Source organism: Trichechus manatus, unplaced genomic scaffold, assembly GCF_000243295.1.
Source record: "Trichechus manatus latirostris isolate Lorelei unplaced genomic scaffold, TriManLat1.0 scaffold00098, whole genome shotgun sequence".
Classification (NCBI taxonomy): Eukaryota; Metazoa; Chordata; class Mammalia; order Sirenia; family Trichechidae; genus Trichechus; species Trichechus manatus.
In genome coordinates, this window is record NW_004444034.1 from 8,229,974 (window position 1) to 8,256,179 (window position 26,206).

General features: G+C 39.9%; 1 long non-coding RNA gene across 1 annotated transcript; it reads right to left on the minus strand.

Moving 5' to 3' along the window:
• Window positions 1–711: 711 nt before the first annotated feature.
• On the minus strand, window positions 712–25,267 carry LOC111821695 (uncharacterized). The gene is made up of 2 exons (XR_002825041.1): window positions 24,913–25,267; window positions 712–3,035 (listed from the first exon to the last, which is right to left on the minus strand). It is a non-coding gene; the product is annotated as an uncharacterized LOC111821695 (long non-coding RNA).
• Window positions 25,268–26,206: the final 939 nt, after the last annotated feature.

Consider the following 26,206-nt stretch of genomic DNA (forward strand, 5'->3'; position numbering starts at 1 on the left):
GGAATGATTTGTCCAAAAGTTTTTCTAAATTTGTTGCATTGTCACTGGCCCTACTTCAGCTCAGTGCATAAAGCCCACCTGGTTCCTATCTGTCCTTTTCCTCCCAATATCTGAAGTAGGAAGGGACATTAATAATGCTGTACTAGGAAAGATTTAAGCCTTGGTTTCACTTTTCACATGTTAGTTTTGTTATGTTTTTTTGAACTTCAGGTACTCTATGTTCTTAACTGTAATGAGACTACATTTTAATCACACAAAAATTATCAGGTAATTGAATCCAATACTCCCTTGGGGACTTATCCATTTTGTTTTCTCTCTCAAGAGTAAAAACATTTAGCCACACTGAGTGAAGTGGGGACAGTGATCATGAGCATATTCACTGCTCCCTTTGAATATCTAGTAACATCCAACCAGGTCCTGGCCCTTTAAACCTAGGGAGAAAAGTTGAGAGAGACACAAACTTGTTGCTTTCCCAGTGTGGGATGTCCAGTAAATAACAGCATGGATTGCAGTGACCCAAACTTGGGTTCAAGACCATGCATTTCCAATTTTATGACCTTGAGCAAATCAGACTGTATAAAGTTTCTTCTATAAAGTGGGCAAAGTAATAGTACTTACCTCTTTTGTTCGTGGCGAAGTTTAAATTAGATAAAGCAGTAAAACACTTAACATACTACCTAGCAATTATATACACACTCAGTAAATGTTAGCTTTTTTTTTTTTTTTAAATCACAGTCCATTAACACTTTAGTAGTGACTCTTTACAGGGGCACTGAAAGATCCAGGACCCTAAATCAGCTGGTGAGGAGTACCCTGATAAACTTTACCTCCTTGACACTTTTGCTTTGAGAGTGGTTAAGAGACTACAAAATTAATTTGTGAGGTTCTTCTGATTTTGTCCCCCACCTACCCAAGTTCTAAAAACCAGAATGTGGCAAAGGAAGAAAATATATCTGCTGCCTTAGGATAAGGAAATATTATATTTATAAATGTGTGTAAGCACCTTTTGTGCGGATCTCTGCAGGTATCTCCCTCTACGCCTGTCACTGTCTATGCTCATTCGCAAACATTTATTAAGTTTCTCCTACATTTCAGTCACTGGCAAAGGTAGCAGGCATATCAATAAAGAGCCTATACCAAGTGCCAATGTTCTATTTCCTCTGCATATGTATGTCACTTAGTCCTCAGCATATGCCTCTAAAGTACAAACTCTTGTTACCCTAATTTTACAGATTAGAAAACTGAGGCACAGAGAGTAACTTGTTCAAGGTCAAACAGATAAAAATTAATGGATTAGTCCTTGTTCTCATGGTGCTCACAGTCTACAAAATAGAGAGGTTATTAGTAGAGCATTTTTAAACTACATCAAATGTAATATTACCCAAAAGCTAGCAAGCATCTAGGTAATTGGAAATTAGTTTATTTTTCAATTTTCATTTAGTCATTTGGAGTCATGTATTTACAGCCTGCATCTGTGTTTCTAGCATTCTTGGTGTCTCATTATTTGTCTGCATAAGAAATACAATCAGCTTCCTTTTCAGAGTAATTTTAATGGCCTTTGAACAGACTAACCTGAGATTCCTCTAAAATGCTTTTAGAAATACTAATGTAACTGTTCTTTAAAAAACAGAAGTGTGTTAATGATAAGTGTAAGTTGCTTAACTGACAACTTTGTTAGAAGGAGTATTAAGAAATCTAGAATATTTTTTATTCAGTTGACAAGACTCCAGCATAACTGCAGTTTGTTAAGAATGACTAAGATATAAAACATAATATATGTGAGAATATTTAATCACTACAGAAAACAATGCCTAGAAACATATGATTTGGAAAGTTGCTAACCAATTTGCAATCTGGTTAAGAATAATATTCTACAAGGCATGTGTGGTATGATTTCCACGCCGTGAATTTGATCACTATCGATATAATAGGTGGGTCATAGGAGACTATCTCTGTCTTTAGAATTTAAATACCAGTGCTACATTTTTAAGATGTAATATAAATATTGTTTTAAAGGAGACTATTCTCAAGAAATCAGTCATGCAATGAGGAAATGTTGTTAGAAGCCTAGAGCTGTAGAATATAGATTTCCTCAAGTTGAAAAGGTTCTTGGAGTCTCCTCAGGATGTTTGGGATGGAGGGAAAGAACAACAATCAACAAATATTAATAAACAAACATCTGAGCACCCTATTCTGTGTAGGCAACTATGCTTGTGGTTTAGATGACCCTCCATCTCATTTTTAAACTTATTTTATGGTTTTATATTCTTACTCCACCCCTGCTATCCCCTCCTATACACACACATACACAGTAAAGTGTACAATAAAGGAAAGAATTGTTTTTATTGACATATCTTTAGTACCTAAAAGAGTGTCTATAGTTTGTGCACAATACATAATTGGCAAATGAATATGTGAAACAAAAATGTATAAGATACAGTCTTTGCCCTTACAAGATGGCAGCACGGGGTAGAAGAAAGACAGCTCAACTGGAAGTACAGAGACCAAGGCTCTCATCCTGGTCTGGCCAGAACTTTTTCAGCCTCAGGCGGAAGACTTCAATTTCCTTATGTGTAAAGCAATTGGACTATCTCTAAAATCTCCTTTTACTTTAAACGCCATCATTCTATATCAGTCTTCAAATATGTGAAGAATGTTCACCCCTTGAGTATAAAAGAAAGGGCAATTTGCTTAGAGTTTTTCTAGGAGGTAAATCACTAATGAGATGGATTTGGCACCCAAAATAGCCAAAACAGTCTTGAAAAAGAAGAAACAATGTTGGAAGACGTATTCATTTTCTAGAGCTGCTATAAGAATTTACTACAAACTAGGGACTTCAAACAACAGAAATTTATTGTCTTACAGTTCTGGAGGCTAAAAGTCTGAAATCAAGGTGTCAGCAGGGCCACATTCCTTCCAGAAGCTCTGGGGAAGATTTCATGCCTCTTCCAACTTCTGCTGGCTGCACCACTCCAACATCTACCTTCATCTTCACTATCACCTTCTCTTCTGTGTGTCTCTCCTCTGTGTGCTTCCTAGAAAGACATTTGTCACTGGATTTAGGGCCTACCCAGAAAATCCAGAAGGATCTCCCCATCTCGAGATCCTTAACCTAATTACCTCTGCAAAGATCCTTTTTCTAAATACGAAACCATTCACAGGTTCTGGGGCTTACAATATGGACATAACTTTTGGGGACCACCATCCAGCCAACTACAAGCATAAAATAGGGAAACTTTATCACCACATTCACTTTCTATGGAGTGGGTCCAAATTCTCACACCCTGAAGTCTGGTGCAAACAAATGTACCTTTCTTTGTTTTTCTATAACCACTTTTTCTCTATTTTGAATTCCCCATTTCTCAGAGCAATCAACTCCAAATTCCAGGGTCTCTCCCCTTGGGGTTCTGTCTATCCATGTGAGCGTCAGCTGAGACACCCTCAGCCCCCTCTAGCCTCTGACAAGCAGCCCACACAGGTCACTATCACACAGTTCCTGACCATGCCCTCATTTTCCCTTCTCTTCAGGCCTGTGACACTCCTTGCTGCTACAATACACTGCAAGGCATGTGGGAGCTCATCTTGCTGTCTCAGCACCCACCTGCCTAGCCTGGCATGGCAGAAATGACCAGGGAAACCTCCTCAGTTCATAAAATGAAATTTCTCTACATGGCTATCAGTGGAATATATTGTCTCATAGTCTCTGGAAATAAGACTGACAATCATCTCACAGAATATTGCTGAAGAGATTTCAATGAGAGAGAACAAACCAATTTACCAAAACTCACAGAATTTTACAGCTGAACAGAATTTTAGAAAGGGTAGTCCTCTAATTGTATAGATGAAAACGCTAAGGCCATAAAGATTTTAAAACTACTCTCTCCAAGCCATGCTGCAAAATGGCAAATCCAGACCCAGTGCTCTCTCTCCCCTTGAATCACCCTGTCTCACCCACTGTGCCCCAGGAACATGGATGAATCTTCAGTAAAGGCTTGTGTAGTTATTGTGGTTTGGGAGGGATGTGGGCCTCTCACTGACCCACAGCAGATTGAGCCTAGCCTAATTCCATTGGCTGTATAGCAAATTTCTTCAAATTAAACATCTCCTAAAATCCCAACAGAAAGTTCATCAAATCTCAGAGTTCACACTGGTAGTCTTGACACCCCACCCAGACCCTTTCTCCTCTAGTTGATTTGCTGAATCGTGGATTGGGTGGACCCTCTCTGAGGCACTAAGGCAAGTAGTGGCGCAATGGTTAAGGGCTTGGCTATTAACCAAAAACAAAGGTTGGAGAGTCGAACCTCCAGCGGCTCTGTGGAAGAAAAACCTAGAGATCTGCTCCTGTAAAGATTACAGCCTAGGAAACCCTATGGGGCAGTTCTACTCGGTCACATGGGGTCACTGAGTCAGAATCAGTTGGAAGTTACCTAACAATAACAACAGGCCAGGTGCTGGGGCAGCTTGCCTTGAAAGTGAAGCAAGACAAAAACAAGGGAGGAAGGGCCAGGAAGAACTGAGAGCGTCCTCATAGTAGGCTGCCTGAGGACAGAAAAGGAGAAGGGCTGAAAGGGTTTCTAGACACTTCTAGAGGTGTATTTTGCACAGCAGCCTAATTGCAGGGGATACAACAGTTTGAAGTTGAAATGTAGCCCGCAGAAAAAAAGAATAATAAAATAAAATGGTCTTCTTCTCTCCCTTTTTTCTCCCCATGGCCCAATGCCTCCTCACTTCCTAATCTTTCTCCCTCTTTTCCATGCATCTGTTATCACTCCTTCCTCTTCAGTGGCCAACTTCTTTATCCCCAGGCTTTCCTTTTCCCCATTTCCCTCTCTCCCTTCATTTCTCCCTTCCTTTATTTCTTTTTTTCCTCTCTCATTCTTTTCACTCTTCTGCAAAGGGCCATAGTATAGATTTTTTTAGTTAAGTTTTACTTGTTAGATAAAGTAATACATGCTATTTTCTTTTTTAAATGAGTGACTGAGCAATTTAAAATTTTTTTTCCTCCCGTATGTTCTTTATATGTCAATGGCCCCAAATTATTAATTTTGCCCTATAGATCAGTGACCCCAAAAGATAATAGATTCCACATGAGGCCTTTTGAAGTCCTACCCTCTAAAGTGTTTGACCACAAGAAGAGTTGGGTTGTTTCTCTTCTGCATTCAGAGGATAATTATCATTTGATCCTGTGGAAGAAAGTTACTATCAGCGTGATCTTGGGAAGCTAGACTCTCTCAGACCCAATCAAAGGAGAGGCTCACTATTCTGCTCTTACCTACCTCATGTCACCTCAAGAAGGGACATGCTGGACATGAAATGGACAATATCTTTAGGAGGTGAAGAATTTACCCCTATTGAAGCAAGTGCCTCCTCAGGGCCTAAGAAGAAGATCTTAGGGCTCTCCAAAATTTGAGGGCAAAAGCATTATGCGTGTATATACTGGGTTTATTTTGTACAGGTATTTCTTAAAGAAAAAGACAGGATTAGGATGCTCAGGTGCCATATTATTATTCACTCAAGTATGCAGGACTAGCACAGTTTGCTGCCTATCGTATATACTAAAAATATGTACCGAAGTGAATTAGAGTTGAGTAGTTCAGGAAGCATGAGAAGTAACCAGCATGAATGAAAAAGAGGTCAGAGACTGGTCTATACTGAGGAGTAGGGTTTGCCAGGTTGTATGTGGTCAGATTATGAAGGGCACTGAAAGCCAGGTGAGTAGCTTAGACTTGATGTTTCAGACAAGAGGAGGCTTTGATAAGTGTCTTTGATCTAAGGGGTGGCAATAATAAAGCAATGTTTAAGAAAGATTCACCTGGCAATGTAAGGTAGGATGAACTAGGAACAGAATGGAACCAGAGGCCCCAGCCAGAAGACGGACACAGAAATCCAGTCATAAACTAATGAGGGTTCAGACTGGAATGGTAGAAATAGGATGGCTGTACCAACACTGAACTAAGCTGCATTCCTTAAGTTCACTTAAGACAACTACGTATTTAAGTTAAGAAGCCCTGGTGGTGCAGTGGGTTAAGCATTTGACTGCTAACTGAAAGATCAGTGGTTCAAACCCATCAGCTGCTTCAGGGGATGAAAGATGTGACAGTCTGCTTCCGTAAAGACTTACAGCTTTGAAAATCCTATGAGACAGTTAGTTCTACTCTGTCCTATAGTGTCCTATAGGGTCACATGAGTCAGAATTGACTGTATGCAATGAGTTTGGTTTTTCGAGTTTTAGTTTAAATGGTGATATACTTGATGGGTTTAATAACCAAAAAAACCTGATATATTACATTTAATATTCCTTTCTCAGAGCCTTGCAGTATTTACTCTTTAATGCACTGTAGCCATTATCTACTTGACACTCTCACTGCATACACACAGACACACACACACACACACACACACACACACACACACAGACGCCCATTGCCATCGAATCAATTCCAACTCATAGTGACCTTATAGGACAGAGTAGAACTGCCCCACAGGGTTTTCAAGGTAGAAGTACCGACCTTTCAGTCAGCAACTGAGCTTTTAATCACTGTGCCACCAAGGCTCCTATATAGATATATTGTTGCAGTGTGCCTATCATAGCAACTCTATAGGACAGAGTAGAACTGCCCCATAGGGTTTCCTAGGATGTAATCTTTACAGGAGTAGATTGCCAGATCTTTTCTCCTGTGGAACCGCTGAGGTGTTTGATACTGCACATATAAAGACCTAATACTTGATAGAAAACTTCATTATAATTTGATTAATGGGTGCAGCTGTGAGGGGGTAGCTGGCATCATAAGGCTTGGGTTTTGATCCCAGTTCTCCCAATTAGTAGCTGTATGGCCTCAGGCAAGTTATTTCACCATCTTGAATTTCAATTTCCTCAGCCATAAAATGAAGATTACAGTACCTCTCTACAGGATTACAGTTAAATTTAAATGAAAAAAAGAGTACATGAAGGTACTTTATAAATTTTAGAGTGCAATCTGAGTACAAGATTTTATTTTTGTGTGCAGTTATACATAAATCAAAACTAAAGTTCTCAGTCATTCAAAATGAAACTTCATTAAAGATATACGTAGCTATCTCTTTCCTGCAGTTGTTGGGGTGGACCCCACTGCAAAAGATGAGAGGAAGTGGCATCAGGCAAGCAGGTGACATCGTAAGTATTGCCAAGAGACAATAGAACTACAGTCAAGTCTGTTAAATAACAACTGTGATGCATTGCAGACAGGAAATGCATCAAGACTTGGCGAGATGGGGTGGGTATCAAGAAGGTCTGGTATCAGGTGCTGGCACCCTAGACATGGCACTGAAGTTCAGGCCAAGACTGGGGGTTCAAAGAGGACGTGCAAAAGCAAAACCAGACCGAGCTTCAGGAGAAACTTTGAAAGAGACAAAAAAAAAAAAAACCCCAAGGCAGAAGCATAGGCACAGGACAAAACAAGACACAGGCATGTCACTAGAGGTAGGTTTTGGGGAAACAACTTTGGCATAAAGGACAAGGTAGTAATATTGTAATTAAACCAAGACCAAAATGTAAGCCAGTCAGCCAAAGGCTAACACAACACTGAGCTGCCTGAGCTACTGTCCTCGAGTTCATGAAATTTCCTCCCTACTGGTAAGGTTGATATTTTTTAAACTGAAGTGCAAAACCAAAAAAAAAAAAAGAAAAATTACCAAACCAGCAGCTGTCGAGTTGATTCCAACTCATTGCAAACGGGAGGTTATATTCATACCTATTAAATTTCATCTTGTTTCTTTTGGCCCATCAATCCAGCTTGTCAGTATCTTTTTGAATCTTGACTCTGTCATCTAAGTAATTAGTTGTTGCTCCCGGCTTCGTGTCATCTTCAGATTTGATGAGTGTGCTTTCTAAGCTTTGCCACTGGTTTATTAAAAGCTGAATAGAACAGAGCCAAGAAGAACAATGTGGTACATCCCTAAAACCTTCCTTTGGGATACAGCCAACTTCAAAGCCACTTCTTAATATGTTCTCAGTGAACACCAGTTTCTTCATTTTTCCACAAGAGCATCAAAGGAGGTACTATCAAATGTCCTGCTAAAATCTCGAAATACTGAAAGCCATAGCACTGCCCTTAAATTTCTATTCTCCTCTCCCTGATACGTTTAGGTGCCTCAGCACACACACTTGGAGTCCCTGGGCCTCACAGTGAAGCACTTGACTACTAGCCGAAAGGTTGCTGGCTCGAACACACCCAGAGGCGCCTCGGAGGACAGACCTGGAAACCTTCTTCCAAAAGATCACAGCCAGGTAGGATGTGGTCCCCAACTCCAGTCATAAAAAGACTAGGGTTCACCCTAACGACCTCATCTTAACTAATTACATCTACAATGGTCCTATTTCCACATAAGCTTACATTCACAGGGACCAGGGGCTAGGACTTGAACATATCTTTAGGGCGAACACAATTCTGCACATAATAATCTGTGTCTTAATATCTCTGATTTCCCCATACCAGATAAGTACTAAATAAATATTTATTTACTGAATGTATGAATCAACAAAGTAAATATTTTTGTATTATCTTGGAGCTCTGGTGGTGCAGTGTATTTGGTGGCTAACCAAAAGGTCAGCAGTTCAAATCCACCAGCTGCTTCTTGGAAGTCTATGGAGCAGTTCTATTCTGTCTTATAGGGTGTATTATCTGGTAACTTTCAAAAACAGGAATTAAATACGACATATCAGAAAAAGGAAATAAGGGCTTTCTAAATCCATGCTGGTTGCTAAGAAGCTGTCACTTCCCTTCCTAGGTTTCAAATTCAAATTCACTGACTTATAGTGTCTGAAATCCATGTTCTCCCCTTATTAATAATTAGTACACTTGCTCTCCCAAGCTTTGCAACCCTCTCTTCAAAAATCCTGCAAAATTACCAAGAGTAGTTTCATAACCATACCAGTAAGCCATTTAATTCTGGTAGAATGTAGTTTACCCAGAAACCTGAGCACCTTTAAGGCAGCTGAGTGTTTTTCCACTATTACTTTCTTTATCTGGTGTTTCTGTTCCTTTTTAACCACTTTTGCTCTGCTCTTTCTAGCTTGAAGATCATTCTCATGATAGAGAAGACAGAGGTGAAGTCAAAGTTGAGTAGTTCTGCTCTCTCAGTCACTTAGCATTACACCACCCATCCCTATTCCATCCGACCTCTACCCCTTCCTGATTTGTGGGTTCAAGATATAATTTCAAACTTCCTCTTCTCTTGTCTTTAGCATTTTTATCATGATGATGTTTAGACTTCCTGATTATATCTTATATTCTTAGCCCTTTGAAAATATCCATCCTTGGTAATGAGCTCCTCCTTCAATCTGCGGTGGCCTGGCTAAGGGAGAAGGGGTGAAGGGATGGAATGGGGTGGAGGGTCAGGATGAGGATGTGGCAGACATTTCCTGCCTGGGGAGGCCACAGTAGAACAAGCAGCACAGGTACCAGAAACACCCAAAGGCTGAACGTCAGACTTCAGCTGCCAGAGACACAGGCCCTAAGCTTGCCAGGTATCCTCTGTTGAACCAGACAGTCAAGTAGTTTAGCTTCTTATCTGATAACATGAACATTTTAGATATGTTGTTATTTTAATTTCAGATTTGCCTTATCTTAATTCCAGATTGCTATTTAATTACCAGTGGCTTGGAACAATTCAGCTTTTAGTATCTCACTAAGTGAAGTATTTAACGATCTGTAAACAAACACTTGAGAAGATGCTACTTAAAGGGACTTGGTGATCCCTCTGTACTTTGTAAAATAAATGAAGTCACTCTTGAATTTATCTTCCAATTTTCAAGTAAGAGTTTTGCTACTAGTAGGAAAAAAACTGGGGCTGGTGTGGTAGAGTTGATGGGAAGGAAACATCAGTATAGAAAGCTTTGGGGTTTTTAGCCCCCACCCCTGCTGGGGGTGAGGCCTTTTTGTGGAGGCTTTCTGGCTGTCGTAACTTGGGAGGGAGGGGTAGGGCAGTGGAAGAGGAAAGCAGTGAGGTGGAAGCAGGACCATGAGGGAGAAGGAGAAACATCTGTAAAAGTAGGTTGAAACAGGTTGAAATCCAAGAAGAGGAACTGCAAAACTCCAAGAAACAAATATAGACATGACAGAGAGAGACAGGAAGAGACAAAAAGAGAGACAGACAGAAAGATATTAATTTAAACATAAAAGTGAATTCATAGATGGGAAGAGATGAAAAGCTAGAGGAATCACTAAAGGGCAAACAAAGTTAACAGAACAAGGATGTGCAGGAAACACAAGGATGCTTGGAGCACATTCTTTTGAAATACACACTCCTTATTTCTTTAGATGATGGACTTTTACTCCTGATAAGAACCGTTTCTCACAGGACTGTCAGAATTTCTTTTTTTTTGAGAGCCACTTATACTTCTTAGGTCTCTTCTAGAATCTCGAGTCTCAGGATTGTGCATTTTGAAAAATATGCCTCACTCTAGACATGAGGCTTCTTTCTTTATTTCCTTTGACTATTATGTGTTTTATTACATAGTCACTTCCACTTCTGCAGCTAATTTTCTCTTATTCATCAGAATTACATCCAGAGTGGCAGTTCTCCTTGTTGTTTGTAAGAAATGAAACTGGCAGGAGGGCAAGTCAAGCATTTCTCAGATGTTCTGCTTCTAATTCATTAGTATTGAGCAATCTAAGATATGTCTACTGGTCCCACCCCATCTGGAGCAAGGGAGAATGAAGAAGAAAACCAAAGACACAAGAGAAAGTTTAGTCTGACGGACTAATGGAACACAACTACCTCAGCTTCCACCAGACTGAATCTAGCACAATTAGATGGTGCCCGGCTACCACCACCGACTGCTCTGACAGGGATCACAATAGAGGGTCCCGGACAGAGCTGGAGAAAAATGCAGAACAAAATTCAAACACACACACACAAAAAAAAAGACCACACTTACTAGTCTGATGAAGACTAGAGAAACCCCGAGAGTATGGTCTCCCCGGACACCCTTTTAACTTGGTACTAAAGGCACTCCTGAGGTTCACCCTTCAGCCAAAGATTAGACAAGCCCATAAAACAAGCAAAAATACACATAGTTCAACCATGTATACCAGATTAAATGGGCATACCAGCCCAGGGGCAAGGACAAGAAGTCAAGAAGGGACAGGAAAGCTGGACAAATGGAAATGGAAAACCTAAGTTTAAGAAGGGGAGAGTGTTGACACATCACAGGGTTGGCAACCAATGTTACAAAACAATATGTGTATTAATTGTTTAATGAAAAACTAATTTGCTCTGTAAACTTTCACCTAAAGCACAATAAAAATAAATAAATCAGTATTGAATCAATCAGTGTTTTCAACTTCTTTTTTTAATGGGCCAACCTGGGTGTGGTACACAGTGATGAGAACTGATTCAAAGAGTCAACATCGAGATTGCACTTCAGCGCAGAGTCAAGCCATTTGGCTGTGGTATATCCTCTGTGAGAGTTATATCAGTTCATAATTCTCCTTCAGTTTCAATACCACTAAGCAATTCATACTAACAGAGATATGAGGAAGAACCTGCATTATGTAGAAGTATGCCTTTCACACTAAAAATCTAGCATTATTAAGGCTGCATGGGAATGCTAATGTCTTCTATGCCTTGGATAAAGTTAAAAAAAAAAAAAACCTTTGAAATTATAATAAATAAGTTTTGAATTAACTAGAAGCTTCAAAGAAACAATTACTCTTTTGAAAGTTCTTTCCTAAACAAAATTAATCTGAAGCCTTACATGACACAATTAAATATATTTTCACCTTGGCTAAAATTGTTACTAGTGGAAGCCTTTAGGAAAGCATTAATGGACTTTTTTGTTCTTGAGCTGCAAAAATGAATAAATTCAATACCTAGCTGATCGGTATAATAATTTAACAATTCTCTGATTCTAAGCTAAAACTTCTATCGGGCAATGACTCCATGATCATCATTTATGTTGAAGTCTGCCCAATATGTTCAAAAGATTTCTGCTTATTATAACATTGCAGAGGAAGACGTTTTCATTTGATCATCTTTGAGGCAATAGAATCCTAAAATCTAACTCTTTGTAATATAAAAAAATATTGTGAATCTTTGAACTCCTCTTTTGTAATAACGCTTTGTGCTTTCTGTGCTGGTTTGCCTGACTCCCGAGCTCCTCACACCCCATCAGCAGAGCATGATGGGGCGCTGTGTAAACACTGGTACTAGTTGCCATCGAGTTGACTCCAACTCATTGCAACCCCACGTGTGTCAGAGTAGAACTGTGCTCCATGGGGGTTTCAATGGCTGATTTTTTTGGAAGTAGATCTCCAGGCCTGTCTTCTGAGGCACCTCTGGGTGGACTCAAACCTCCGACCTTGCAGTTAGCAGCTGAGCACATTAACCGTTTGCACCACCCAGGGACTCTGGGTAGATGAGGCACCAGTAGATGTAGACACAGTTAGATATGGCAAATGACAAGTGCTTATGAGCACATTTCCCACAGACAGGTTTTCCTAAGCCTCCTTCTTAATAGTGGCTTACTTGTAGGATGATAGTCTGGTGGCCTTGCCTGTGTTGAGAAAACAGAGCACAAGGAAAGGCCATGGGGAGCACTACCTTGGTTAAATCTTTCTCTAATTGTCACTGAGACATGGAAGCCACAGAGGCATATTTCAGTGGGTGATAGTAAAAGAGAAATGCATGGATAAAGTTAGAGAGTGTTCTACTTTATAAAGTGAAAGGAAAGAGGGCTTAAAATGGGCCCTAGATAAAAGAGTGAGAAAGCTCTTTCCTCTAAATCTCTTTCCCTCCAGGCACTCACAAAATGCTAGGATGCTACACTTAGCTCACGAATGCTCACGGCCATGTTTAAAACAAAGGGGGGAAAAGAAAAAGCACTTTTATTTTCTCTATAGCCTCCCCTTCCTTTACCTCTGACCCTGATCATGATGCCTTGAGGTAAGGCTGGTTATGGGAGTAGGCGGTTCTTTTGCTGCTGTATAAGAAGGAAGGAAAGTGAAATCTGAGGCTAAGCAAAGGTGAAGACGTCTTAGTTTCCTGCTGTAGTGGAGTCCTCAAGTGGATGGCTTTAAAGAAGAGAAATTTATTTTCTCACAGGTTAGGAGGCTGTAAGTCCGAATTCAGGGCACCAACTATAAGGGAAAGTTCTTTCTCTCTCTCTCTCTCTGTCAGCTCTGGGGGAAGACCTTTGTCTCAGCTTCTATACAGCCCAGCATTCCTCTGCTTGCTGGTGATCTTCACATTGCATCTATCTTCCCGCAATTGGTTCTTGTTTCTGTGTCTAATCTGCTCTTTTTATAACTCAGAAGTGATTAGGTTTAGGACACACCCTACATTGGTATGGCATAACGAAGAAAACTCTATTCCCAAATGGGATTACATCCACAGATATAGGGGTTAGGATTCCAACACATATTTTCAGGGGACACAATTCAATCTATAACAGAAGGTTACCCATGGAGGCAGGTCATGCAGACAAAGCGGAGCAATCATCCTAGACATGAACATGCTGGGAAACAAGGGAAAGTCTAAAACATTGAAGGCCAGATAGAAAAATAGGATCTGAACCTACAGGTGTGAAGAGGAGAACAAGCAAGACCAAGAGAGTGAGTTCAGGAGATTGGGCCCAAATATGCCCCCCCTGAGGCAATGTTACAGGAAAAGAGTGTAAGAATCAGTTTGCATGTCTTCTTAGGAAAAGGGTTAAAAACCCTTTTGACCTCAAGTAGATTCCGACTCATGGTGATCCTATAGGACAGAGTAGAACTGCCCCATAGGTTTTCCAAGGAGCAGCTGGTGAATTCAAACTATGGACCTTTTGGTTATTATCCGAGCTCTTAACCACTGCATTACCAGTTAAACATATAAACATATAAAACCAAACCCGTTGCCATCATTCGTCCGACTCATAGCAACCCTATAGGACAGAGTAGAACTGCCCTATAGGGTTTCCAAGGAGCAGGATGGTGGATTCAAACAGCTGACCTTGTGGTTGGCAGCCAAGCTCTTAACCACTACACCACCAGGACTCCATGGAAGGGGACTAGGTGGAAGCAATTAAGGGCATCATGCTTGTCAAGACATTTTTTGGATTGAACTCAGTTCTTCTCCTCACATATAGGACCATCATTAAGCATACTGTGTGTGGGTGTGTGTGTGTGTGTGTGTGTGTGTGTGTGTTGAGAAGAAGGAATCTACTGGACCTCTTAATGATCCAGAATGACAAGTAACAGTCTCCACAAATACACAAGGCATTCATTTTATCACTTTGAGCATAAGATAAGGCCCAGAGTTTGGGCTGAAATAAATGCTGTTCTTTATATATATGATCCATGTTCAGAGAATATATTTTGTGCAGCAAGAGGAGAAAACTGAACTAAATGAAGACTTTTTTCCTATAGAGCTTATGACATTTGAAGAATTATGTGAGTTATTACTGATGCCACCTAAGCACCCTCTAAAATAACCAAGAAAAATGCTCCGCCGAGACCTGAATTACACGTGTGCAGAATACCTTCATATTCTGTTTAACAGATCTGAGTTACGGGGAAGGGATAATTATGGAAAAGAAAAACAGAAACCTTGAAACAAGCAAAACCATTTATAACATGTGAAAATGGGCAAGTGAGGAGTTGGCATGCATGATGTAGAAAAAGAGTACATTTGTAGCTAATGCCTCCGATGAATTGTTCAAGAACACTTCATCCTTGGAGAAGGATTTCCTCTAATTCTGTCAAGGTTGGTGTCTGCATGGGTTATGTGCCAAGTAATTGTCTGGTCACAAGTTAACAGTGTCGAGAGGCTATTTTAAAGATGAATAGGAACGTAAAACATATTTTGTCTTATTCTCCACTTCGAATATGTCTCTGGAACAAAACTTGTACTTTAAATGAAATGGAAAAATGTAATTTTTATGAGTTACAGGATTTTTTTTTCCTTCACACCACTGACAGTGCAACAAAAACATTCAGAGGGAGACAGCCCAATGTCATGTAAGTATTTGTATATTTGTTCTTACTGTTGTACACGAGGGACATACTGAACCCCCTCCCTGACTAAAAATATGACATTATTTAAGTTCTGTCATCACACTCCAATACTTTCCAATAGTGAGAATAATTTTGCATTTCTTCTCACAAGAACTGTAAACTCAAAATGAAAGATTCTCTTGTAACACACACCAATAAATTGTATCCATTTTGCTTTCTGAAATAGTTACTTTTTAAAAACATATGCTAAGAAAATGTGAACGGGAAAAAAAGAGGACTTCCATGTATGAATTGTGCTTTTTTTTTTATTCATACTATTTCTAAGACAAGACAAATTATCATAATCTTCTTAACAGAGATACAAAATTCCACCTCAGAATTACTGTTTACCTAAGGCAGTGAAAAGCAAAGTTTCTATTAGATGCTGAGCTAAATCAGCTGTATGTGCTCATATGTGCTCCCTGGCAATTCCTTTTGAATTTCAAAGTTATAAATAATTCCCAAACTCAAGTCTGTGCCTGTATTGTAATATGGATTACTTGTACTCCTCTGCTGGTGTCATTTCTTTTGATTTAATCATTATCCCTTTCAGGCTGGCACTAGTCCATTCAGCACACTGACGGAACCAAGCAATCTTCCACCTAAGAGTGTCAATTATGTTTTGAAAGCATACAATTTGATCCACACAGAAACCACTGTGTATGGATCACGGTGTTTTCATAAAGACTCCCTTATTTACTCTAAACAGTGTTAAGCTTTCTACTTTATAGTCATGTACTAACTGTTTAACCTTTTTAAGTCCTTTCAAGAAATGTTAAAGAAGAAAAAGGAATGCTTGGCCTCAAGGATACATTTCTGTTCTTAGAAAAATCAGCTCCTCTATGAATAGCTGAAATGAGGCAAACCTTCAAAGCCACAGCCTAAAGTGTCACAAGTACTGTACTGCAAAGACATCTTTCAACTGTGTCTGCATCAGCAGAGGAAAGGAACTTTCTGCCAGCTAAATGTGTGCTTCTCAACTTTTTCTCCTCATGCATATCTAAACAGAGTACTGGACTAGAAATCCTAGTTGTTTTTCCGTATAGGGTCTGTGTGCAAGGACTTCCCACAATAGAGGTTGGACATGAGCACAGACACCCCACTCCACCCTGACCCTCACCCCTCACACCACCTCATTCACTCAGTAACTCAAAATCCATTGGGACTCAGCCCTGGTCCCACTCTGCAATTTGTGCTGCATAACTTCTGGAAGCACACAGAGGCTCAAATGAGCCCATCATCTGCCATTCAGCAGCAGAAATAGAAAAGCCCACTTTTTTCTATGCCTATCAAATGGGGTCATGGTGGGCAATGTCCACTCCACATGTCTCAAGCCCTTTGATCCTATGGATCAAATCACCCTCATCTTCATACTCAAGACTGCATCCATGAATACCACACGCAAAAACGCACATGCACACACACATGAACACACGCATGCTCACACACACGTGCGCACACACATGCTCACACACGTGCACACACACATGAACACATACATGCTCACACACATGTGCACACACATGCTCACCATGATGTCAGGGATGCCCACCCTTCCCTTCACATACCCACATACTGTATAAGAGAAATAGCAAAAAGGGGGAAAAGCACTACTTCACCTCCCATGACCAATCATAATGTCCTTCCTTCAGTAGAAATGACACAGTTTCTGCACTGCAGTCTTACATATAAGAGCCAGAAAGCCTGTGCTTCTCCAGATATGTGCTCATCTAGAAATAAATGAGCCCAACTGTATGGTGGAGAAGACAAACAATCACAGTACAGTGTGAAAACTGCTCTGTGTGGCCCGATTATCCACCAAGTACCATGCTCTACCAGGAGTCAGGGCGGCCATTCTTCTAGGATCAGCTGTGTTGACTCACACAGAAAACTCCTCATCAAAAATATTCAAAAACAGAACATGAGAAAAACCTGAGGAAATGTTCATTCATATACTCGTACTTGAGGTCAGTGTTACAGACTCTAGTATAGTTTGTATCTGTCTGCTTTCTATAATCCTTAGGATGGATACTGAAGCATGGTCTAATGGTTTTGACCATTTTTTTCTCATTTGCACTTTTAAACAATAAACAAACAAAATATTTTTGTGAATATTTCTCCAGTGTTTTTATGCACATATATATATTTTTAAAAATTAAGATCATGCTATATATGCTTTTTCACTTAAACATTTTACTTTTTCATTAAACATTCTTTGATAAAAATTTCCTTAATTAAATATTCTTTGACCACCTTTTTTTTTACATTTATTATTTTAATTAAACATTTCCCTTTTGTTAGACATTGAGGTGTTAGTGGGGACAAAATTCATCTGTGGCATGGATCTGGTAGAGGCTACAGAAGTCTAGATCCCTACTGACACCCAGATGACTTCTTTTTCTCAGTTTTATAGTCCATGTTCAAGAAATGGATTTGTTTGTTCTCACGGATGGTTTCCAATCCTTAAGAACTTATTTATTGCTCTTTACTAAGGCTAGGTGCAATATGTCTGGCTGGGTGTGAAATACAATTTGCCTCATTTGTAAAAATAAACAATCCTTTAATTCTCCAGAATTAACAGTCACATTTGTGGTTAAACATTGCTTATAGCCCTTATTTAATTCTAATATTTTAGCATAAAATAGCATGAGTAGAGCTTATAATTTTTAGCATCCTTATCTCAGTATAAAAACCCATTCCTGTGAAGTCGATTCTGACTCATAGTGACCCTATAGGACAGAGTAAACCTCCCCATACGGTTTCCAAGCAACACCTGGTGGATTCGAACTGCCGACCTTTTAGTTGGTAGCCATCGCTCTTAACCACTACGCCACCAGTGTTTCCTATCTCACTATAGGACCTGTTAAACTCTTTAATCATTTTGTAAAAACATTTGTCTAAACAAAATATGATATAGTATCAGTCACACATTACTCATATTGGTACAAATAAAAGATTGCTGACTGTCCTTGGCCTTTAACTCTGCAGACCAGAAGCAGTTATAAGTTAAGCTATATGTTTCCAAGCTGGTGATTCTTATACAGAATCTTCTCTTCAGCACTACCATGAGACTTGGGATCTGTAGAAAGCTTCCTAGAAGATCAAGTGATAATTTAAGCTTCTTTCAAACTTATATTTTAATGAAGTAAAACCCCTTTAGGATGATTGGATAGTACATTCTCCAGCTATAGAGAGAAAGACAAATATCTTCCTCATATGTTGATGACATAGTTCTACCGTCATGAACTAATAGGAGCAGCATTAGACAATTGGCTCAGCTGTCTAATAACTGTTAGAAAGAATAGGTTATGACCAATAATTCTAAAGATAAAATCATTATTTTTGGCAGCTATTCCCTGGTTCAATTAGTTTATATCCAATAATTCCACCTAACAAATCATTCCTGTGGTTACTCAGGACCTTGGCAGTTTCCCTGGAAAGCATTGTTGCTCCAAACCAGATGCTTCTTGTGCAAACTACTAAGAATTTCCTATGACTGTGACAGACAATTGGCAACTCCTCCCTTGAAAATATTCCAGAATATATTATATCCACCATGTTCTACAGCATAGAGCTTTGGAACATTAATAATTCATTTGCTCTTGTTAAGGTAGACATAGAAGGACTTTCTACAGAAAATTTTATACCCACCCATAGATCTTCTTTTGAGCCATCTCAGTGAAGAGCTGAAGTGGCTACCCACTCAGGCTTGAGTTTTAGTTAGACTAAAACTAACTAAAACTCCAACAGGAGCACCAAAAATCAGACTGGCTGATTATGGAGGGAAGACTGGGTCAGGGGAGACTTCTAGAGAGGGTGACCCATTCCCGAAGGACAAGTAGGCTGGAGAATGGTACGTGAAGGGAAGAAATGGCATTCCAGGCAGGGGGAGCAGTGTGTGGAAATGCACTGGGACATGGAGCAGCATAACCACTCAGGAACTTGCATATTGCTGAGAATGGTAGGAATAGGATGCCAGGGGTGAGTGGGGCAGCAGGAAATGAGGTCATAGCATAGTCAGGGGATAAGTCGTGAAGGACATTCTATGTTAAACCAAAATGTCTTATCTTTATTCTGAAGAATATGGGAGATCATTCAAGGATTTTAAATGCAAGGCTGTGATATGATACCATTTGCCTTTTAGAAAGGTTATTCTGGCAACAATGAGAATGGAAGGAGGAGGGCAGGACTGGCATCAGGGTGGACAGTTCAGAAGCTTTTGAAGTAACACCAAGGAGGAAGGGCACAGTAAGGTAGTGACAATGAGAATGAAGAGCAAGAGAGGAATGTAAAAAATTTCTAGAAAGTGAGATTAACAGGACAAGTTGAAGACAGAGAAAGGAAAATAGCAGAATTAAGATAGTACTCAGGTTTCTGGCTTAGGAGACTATGTAGATAGAGGTACCAGTTTGTGAAATGGGGAATTGTTGTTGTTGTTAGTTAGCCTCCAGATGATTCAAACTCATGGCGACCTCGTGTGTGCAGAGTAAAACTGCTCCACAGGATTTTCAAGGGCTGTGATCTTTCTGAAGCAGATCACCAGGCCTGTCTTCTAAGGCACATCTGGGTGGGTTCAAATCACCAACCTTTCAGCTAGTAGTCGAGACATAACTGTTCCAGGGACTCCTGAAATAGGGAATACTGGAGTAAAAAGAGAATATTATACTGAGATAATGAGTTTTACCTGGGACATGTTGAATTTGAAGTGCAGGTAGGATATCCAGGTAGAGCTACCTGGCATGCAATTGTTTATGTGAATATAGAGCAGACTTGAGAACCATCAATACATAAAAAAGGTAAAAGAAAAAACCCATTGCCAGAGCTGTCCAAAAGGAAGTAGGGATATCACTGGAGAAGCTCAAACATAGAATGGTACTCTGCTGGTAAGAGGGAGGTAGGAGTTGATGATTTCCAAAGGCGATCCTGCCTGTGGAATCTAGGATTTCATATATGTATAAGGTATATGTGAAATGAGAAGATAAATTCCATTAGTTACCAAAGAAAAGAGTTTTTTATCTTTCTAACATGCCTCATATTCTCAGTATTCATAGCTTTTTACTCATGGTTGACTGCTCACAACTTAAGGCCATTACCGAGAACATTGCTGATGCCTTTCCTCAGGGCTAGCCTCAGGGCCTCAGTTAAAGGAGAACAACCGGGATCAGCTCACAGGAACTGCCCTGAAGGAGAGACAGTAATCTGGTGCCCCAGCCTTTCAAAAATCTTATTGGAATATAAGCATTATCAAATTGGCTATTGGTTTGCTTTTGGCATTTATATAATAACCTTCCTCTAAGAATCTTCTTTGTTCATGTGTTTCTTCCATTAAGTATTCTGTTATATTTACATAGTTTGAGAAGGAAAAAAAGCAAATTTAGCTCTAATCTCAACCCCAGTTCTTTTCCATTCTGTTTTACCACCCACCCCACCATGGCTAACATAGGTATGTACACACACACAAACATGCATTTTTCTTCCTCTAGAAACTGCAAGGGCATTGCAGGTAAGATGTATTCTACAAAGGATTAGATTTTTATTTGCCATAGCAAACTGAGTTGAATTAAAGCAGTGGTTGAGCTGGGGAAATGGGGAGTTTGTTCACTCAAGCCTCTCTCTCAGTTCCTTCTTTATAAAGTGATTTACTGAGAGCTGCCTTTATTTTGTGGGAAGTGGGGTGGAAAATATCAAAAAGGATATGATCTCTGTTAGCAGAAGATTGTGAGAAGGTTACTAAAATGCACTTGTAACAGTGAAATAATTCACTAGTTCATGGCTAATAGTGCCTTGTATGTAACTTTAAGCCGGTGGACCAAGGGCAGCGATGAATTACAGCTACAGTGACTGGACCTTTTGTTTGACTTACAGAAGACTAGACGGTTCCACCATCAGCATACCAAGTTATGGTTAGAATGACTATAACCCATTAATCCATTGCTGTCGAGTCGATTCCAACTCATAGTGGCCCTCTAGGACAGAGTAGAACTACCCCACAGGGTTTCCAAGGAGTAGCTGGAGGATTCGAGCTGCCAACCTTTTGGTTAGCAGCCAAACTCTTAACCTCTGTGCCACCAGGGCTCCGAATGACCCTGTGTTCCCATTTTCTCAGGATAGCCCTAGTTTCCTTATGTTATTCCAGCATAATTATTAATAGTACCACAATTGGGATGACAAATTAGATAATCACCACAGGTATGATGACTTTTACTGAGCTTGGTGAGAGTAGGTGCTGAAATGGAATAGCCAGCGGCACTTGATCACTCCCTGGGGCCTTTCTTAGTATTAGATTTCTAGCATGTATCCGTGCTAACTCCAGGTCTGGAGGAGATGTTTATGCCTGTGTTTATATGGCAATATTTTCATTATCATTAGATCACGATTAAAAAGAATTTATGCCCATTCAAAGAAAATACATAATAAAATTAGAAGTATAAAATGTTTCTTAATAACAGCTTTGTGTTTTGTTTTTATTTTTGTTTAATAATAGAAGAGTGAAGAACAACATTGTTTGGCTAACAACAGACATTCTTGTTTGGCACTGTTGCTCCTTTGGCCTGTCAGGCTGGCCAAATGCACACTGGGAAAAAAATATAGGTTGTGCTTCTCGTAGGGTCACTCTTTCTAGTTTTCACTATTAGCATGCCTCACAGGTGACCACAATAGTTTAGTGGCTAAATAACAAAACTCAAGACTGCAAATAACTTCATCCCAGATACTTAAGAGATAAGGCTGAGACAAGATCTAGAACTTAGCCAGCTGGCCTCAGAGCAGGGAATTTTATCAGACTATTAGAGCAAACGTTGGACTGCTACAATCCCAACCTGGTTCAGAGATGCCTACGCACCATCACCACCTCAGCAACATGTAATTAGTGTATAGAAAGATAGGAGTTTTATAACTGAAGCCTGTATCGAAAAAGAAAAAAACATAGTAGAGATGTGTGGCCAGAATGGTGTGGATGGATGGGAAGAAAAGGAGGAGGAGAAGAAAGGGAAGCACATACCCAAAATGAGGCTGGTTCTAGATGGCACTCAGACATGCCCCGGAATGGGGTGTGCCCACCGGAAAGTCTTTTTGATTGAGGGACTAGGTAGCTTCTTAGAAGCAAACTCATCCTAATGTTAGAAAACATCAGGCAGACACACTTCATTCAACTCACAAAAGCTTAGTTGTCCAAGGGGAGGGATGATTCTAAATATAGCATTGTGTCTGACAGGCAACAAATCCTTATTGAGTGTCTGTGATGTGCCAGGCATGGTTCTAGGTGGGGACATAAGATGCACAGTCAACAAATGAACAAATACATGAACAAAATAACTTCAGAAAATAATAAGTGCTATGAAGAAAATAAAGCAGTGATGTAATAGTGTCATGGTGGGAAGAGAAAGGGATTATTTCTGATTGAGTCATTAGGGGAAGTTACTAAAGAAATGCAATCTGAATAAAAAGGGGAAGCCATCATATGAGCAAGACAACTAAAGACTGGATAGTATCCATTGGGTTTGACGGCATGGAGCTCATTGGTGACCTGAGCAAAAGCAGTTTCAGCGGAATAGTGAGGCAGATGCCAAATAGGAGTGATTTGACGAGGTGGGATAAAGTGAATGTGAGGTAAGGAAGCAGAGACAGAGGTTGCAGAAAGCGTTCCTCTTCAGGGCTAAGCTTCCTAGATATTGAAAGGGTATATACAGCTACAGGAAGGTTTTTAGGATAGGCCTTCCTAGAATATTGCTAAATGCTAAGAGAAGGACCACCAAGGAAGGGAAAGCCAGAAATGCAAAAAAGAGAAAAAGAAGGATCCTTGTAAAAACAGTATAGAATCAGATCCAGAACGTATTTAGAGGCTAGTCTTTGCCAAGAAGAGGGACACTTTTTATATTTTAACAGAGAGGGAAGTATTAATGCCAGAGTAGTTTTATGGGTTTGACAGTGGGAATTTGAAGGGGTTCCCATTTCATTACTTCTATATTCTTACTGAAGTAAGACGTGAGGTCATCAGTGAGTGCGAGTGTGGAGAGAAGATGTGCAAGATGTGAGGGAGGGGAGAAAATATAGTTCTCTTGAGAGTGCTTAAGTGAAATTACTAGGGAGACAATAACTGTCAGGCAGTAGCAAACACCTATGTAAGGCACTTCAGTATGAGGATGAATTTATTTAATATAAAAATCAGTCACCCTGGTTATTGATTTTTCTCCACCCATACACTATTGTTCAGATGTAGGTACAAGAAGGTAGATAGTCAGGCTAAACAGAGACAAAGTTCTGCCAGGTGAATGATGTGAGAGTCAGAGAGTTGAATAAGAGAGTCGAGAGTATCTACGAGGATATGAACATGATTTGAACCATGAAATCTAGGCTGGGCAAGAAGGAAAATGAAGGCTAGATAATGGATAATAAAATTATGGTGGCATTAATGGAATGGTGGTCTCAGTGAGGATGAGGGATTGTAGCAAAGGGGTGTGGTGGGATAGTGAAATACATGAATTAGAGATTTCAGAGATAGTGAAGGATGCAGGGTGTATTGTGGCAGTGTTTGGCTAAGGCAATGCAGAGAAGGTAGAAGTAGGTAGTCGCAGCTGAGGGGGCAAAGGAAATAAGAATAAGGATGAGGAATGAGAACACCCCATGAACTATGAAAATGTCTAGGAGAATTGAAGCAGAATCGGCTACAAAGGCTGTGAGACAAGGATTATATTTTACTGAATAAGGAGAGATAAGTAGAATCTCACCTAGTCATGAATAATGATTAGGGGTATGTGTTCTACAGTTAGACTTCCAGGGATTGAATTCTAATTCTCCCACCTCCTCACAGAGCCCTCTTGGATAGCAGTAATAAAAATACACACTTACTTCATATTTACTAAGCACTTCGCATATTTTTGGAGCCCTAGTTGGCACAGTGGTTAAGAGTTTGGCTGCTAACCAAAAGGTTAGCAGTTTGAATCCACCAGTTACTCCTTGGAAACCCTATGGGGCAGTTCTACTCTGTCCTATAGGGTCACTATGAATCAGAATCGATGAGTCAGAATGGGTCTCTACGAGTCAGAATCGGCAATGGGTGGTGTCTTAGTCATCTAGTGCTGCTGTAACAGAAATATCACAAGTGGATGGCTTTTAACAAAGAGAAATTTATTCTCTCTCTAGCAGGCTACAAGTCCAAATTCAAGGCATCAGCTCCAGGGAAAGGCTTTCTCTCTCTGTAGGCTCTGCAGGAAGGTCCGTGTCATCAATCTTCCCCTGGTCTGGGAGCTTCTCTGCGCAGGAAACTCAGGTCCAAAGGACATGCTGTGCTTCTGGCACTGTTTTCTTGGTGGTGTGAGGTTCCCATGTGTCTCTGCTTGCTTCTCTCTTTTGTATCTCAAAAGAGATTGGCTTAAGACACTATCCAATCTTGTATACCTCATCAGTATAACTGCCACCAATCCATCGTATTGCATCATAGTGATAGAGTTTACAACACATAAGGAAATCACATCCGATTACAAAATGGTATACAATATTGGGAATCATGACCCAGCCAAGCTGACAGATATTTTTGGGGGACACAATTCAATCCATAACAGTTGGGTTACATATATTTACATTTCACAATAACCCAGTAAGTTAGGCACTCTTATTATCTACATCATACAGATGAGAATAAGTTTCTTGGCCTCCATAAACTTCAAATTTCATGATGATCTGATAACAATAGTTCCTATTTCATGAGGTTGTTTGTAAGCTTTCAGTGAAACAATCTATGCAAAATGATTAGCACACTGCCTGGCTCAATAGAAGTGTTCAATAAATGTTAACTGATATTATTAGATGAGAGGAAAAAGGTTAGTCTCAAAGGAGTATGGTTTTAATGAAAAGGAGTAATGATCTGGAAGAAACATTGGGAAGCAAGGAGTACACTCACCCCACTTCTGGTCTGAAGAACATGGAGCATGAAGCAAACAAACAAAAAACTATATCAAATTAAAAACAACATCCCTGCTGAGAATGCCTAGCTGGGTGTCAGGTAAGAAAAGGAACTGGAGAAAAGAGTCAGAGAAAAGGCTAAGACTATTACTGGAGAGTCTTCTACTTTAGAGCATAGAGCAGGAGGGCAGGTAACAGAGGATGCCGACTTGGAAGAGAAGTGTAGATGAGCAAGGAGTAGGACTGAGAGTTCAGTGGAACCTCAAATATACACACCTACCTGACAGGCTGACTGTAGACTTTAACCCTTGGAGAAGCTGTGGCTCCATTTAGTAACGCTCATGAGATCAATGCCTATGAAAGTGACAGCTGTTCAAAGAGGAAACACAACCCGGAAAAACAGGAAACAGGTGGCCAGTATTCAAAGAACAGTGTACATGTGAGTCTGATCAAGCAAGATGTAGTCTCAAATTCAGCAAACATTTTTTGAGTATCTACTAAATGTTAAGGCCTGAGCTACGTGCTTTCATAAATATTATCTCATTTAATCCTCACAACCACAAATCTATATGTGTATTAAGATTATAAACGCTTATTATTAAAGCTGAGCAAAGTAATCCAGTGGACAAGCCGGAACATATCAGAATCCTCCACTCTGTTTACTGCTGGGGACGTAATCATTACCTTGAAGGCAGACACCCGCCTGTACTCTTTCCTTTTGGTTTTCAGCCTACCTCAGTGGTTCTCAAGAATTGCTGTACAGAATTGTATCCTTAAAACTATGTATACAATACTTCATGGATAATTTAAAAGATTTTTAAGAATAATTCTTACTTTACCTTAAACACTAACTGTATAGTCCAACCCATGTGTAACAAATTCTGTTCAAAAAATTACTGATGCATGAAGAAGCTTTCATTTTGGGTGGTAACCTAGGTAACAGAGACCACAGGCAATATGGAAATATTGCTGGTCCCCTCTTCAATGATTTAAGAGCTCGTTGCCCTAAAATCTCATTAAAGATTGGGACACAAGGCAGTAGTAATTTGGTAATTTTTTAATAGAATAGATTTAATGTAAAAAACAGCCTAATTGGGTTCAACCAGTGACAAAATTTTGCCAGGTGAATGTGAGAATCAGAGAGGTACAAAGACTCTAAAGAGAGGATTTCTTCTCAAACTGGCCTAGAGAAGACTAACCTTGGAAGCACCAGCTGAGAAAGGAGAAAAAATGGGTGGGGGAGGGGATGGGAGCATGAGAATGAGGCTACTCAGTAACTGATGAGACTTGTT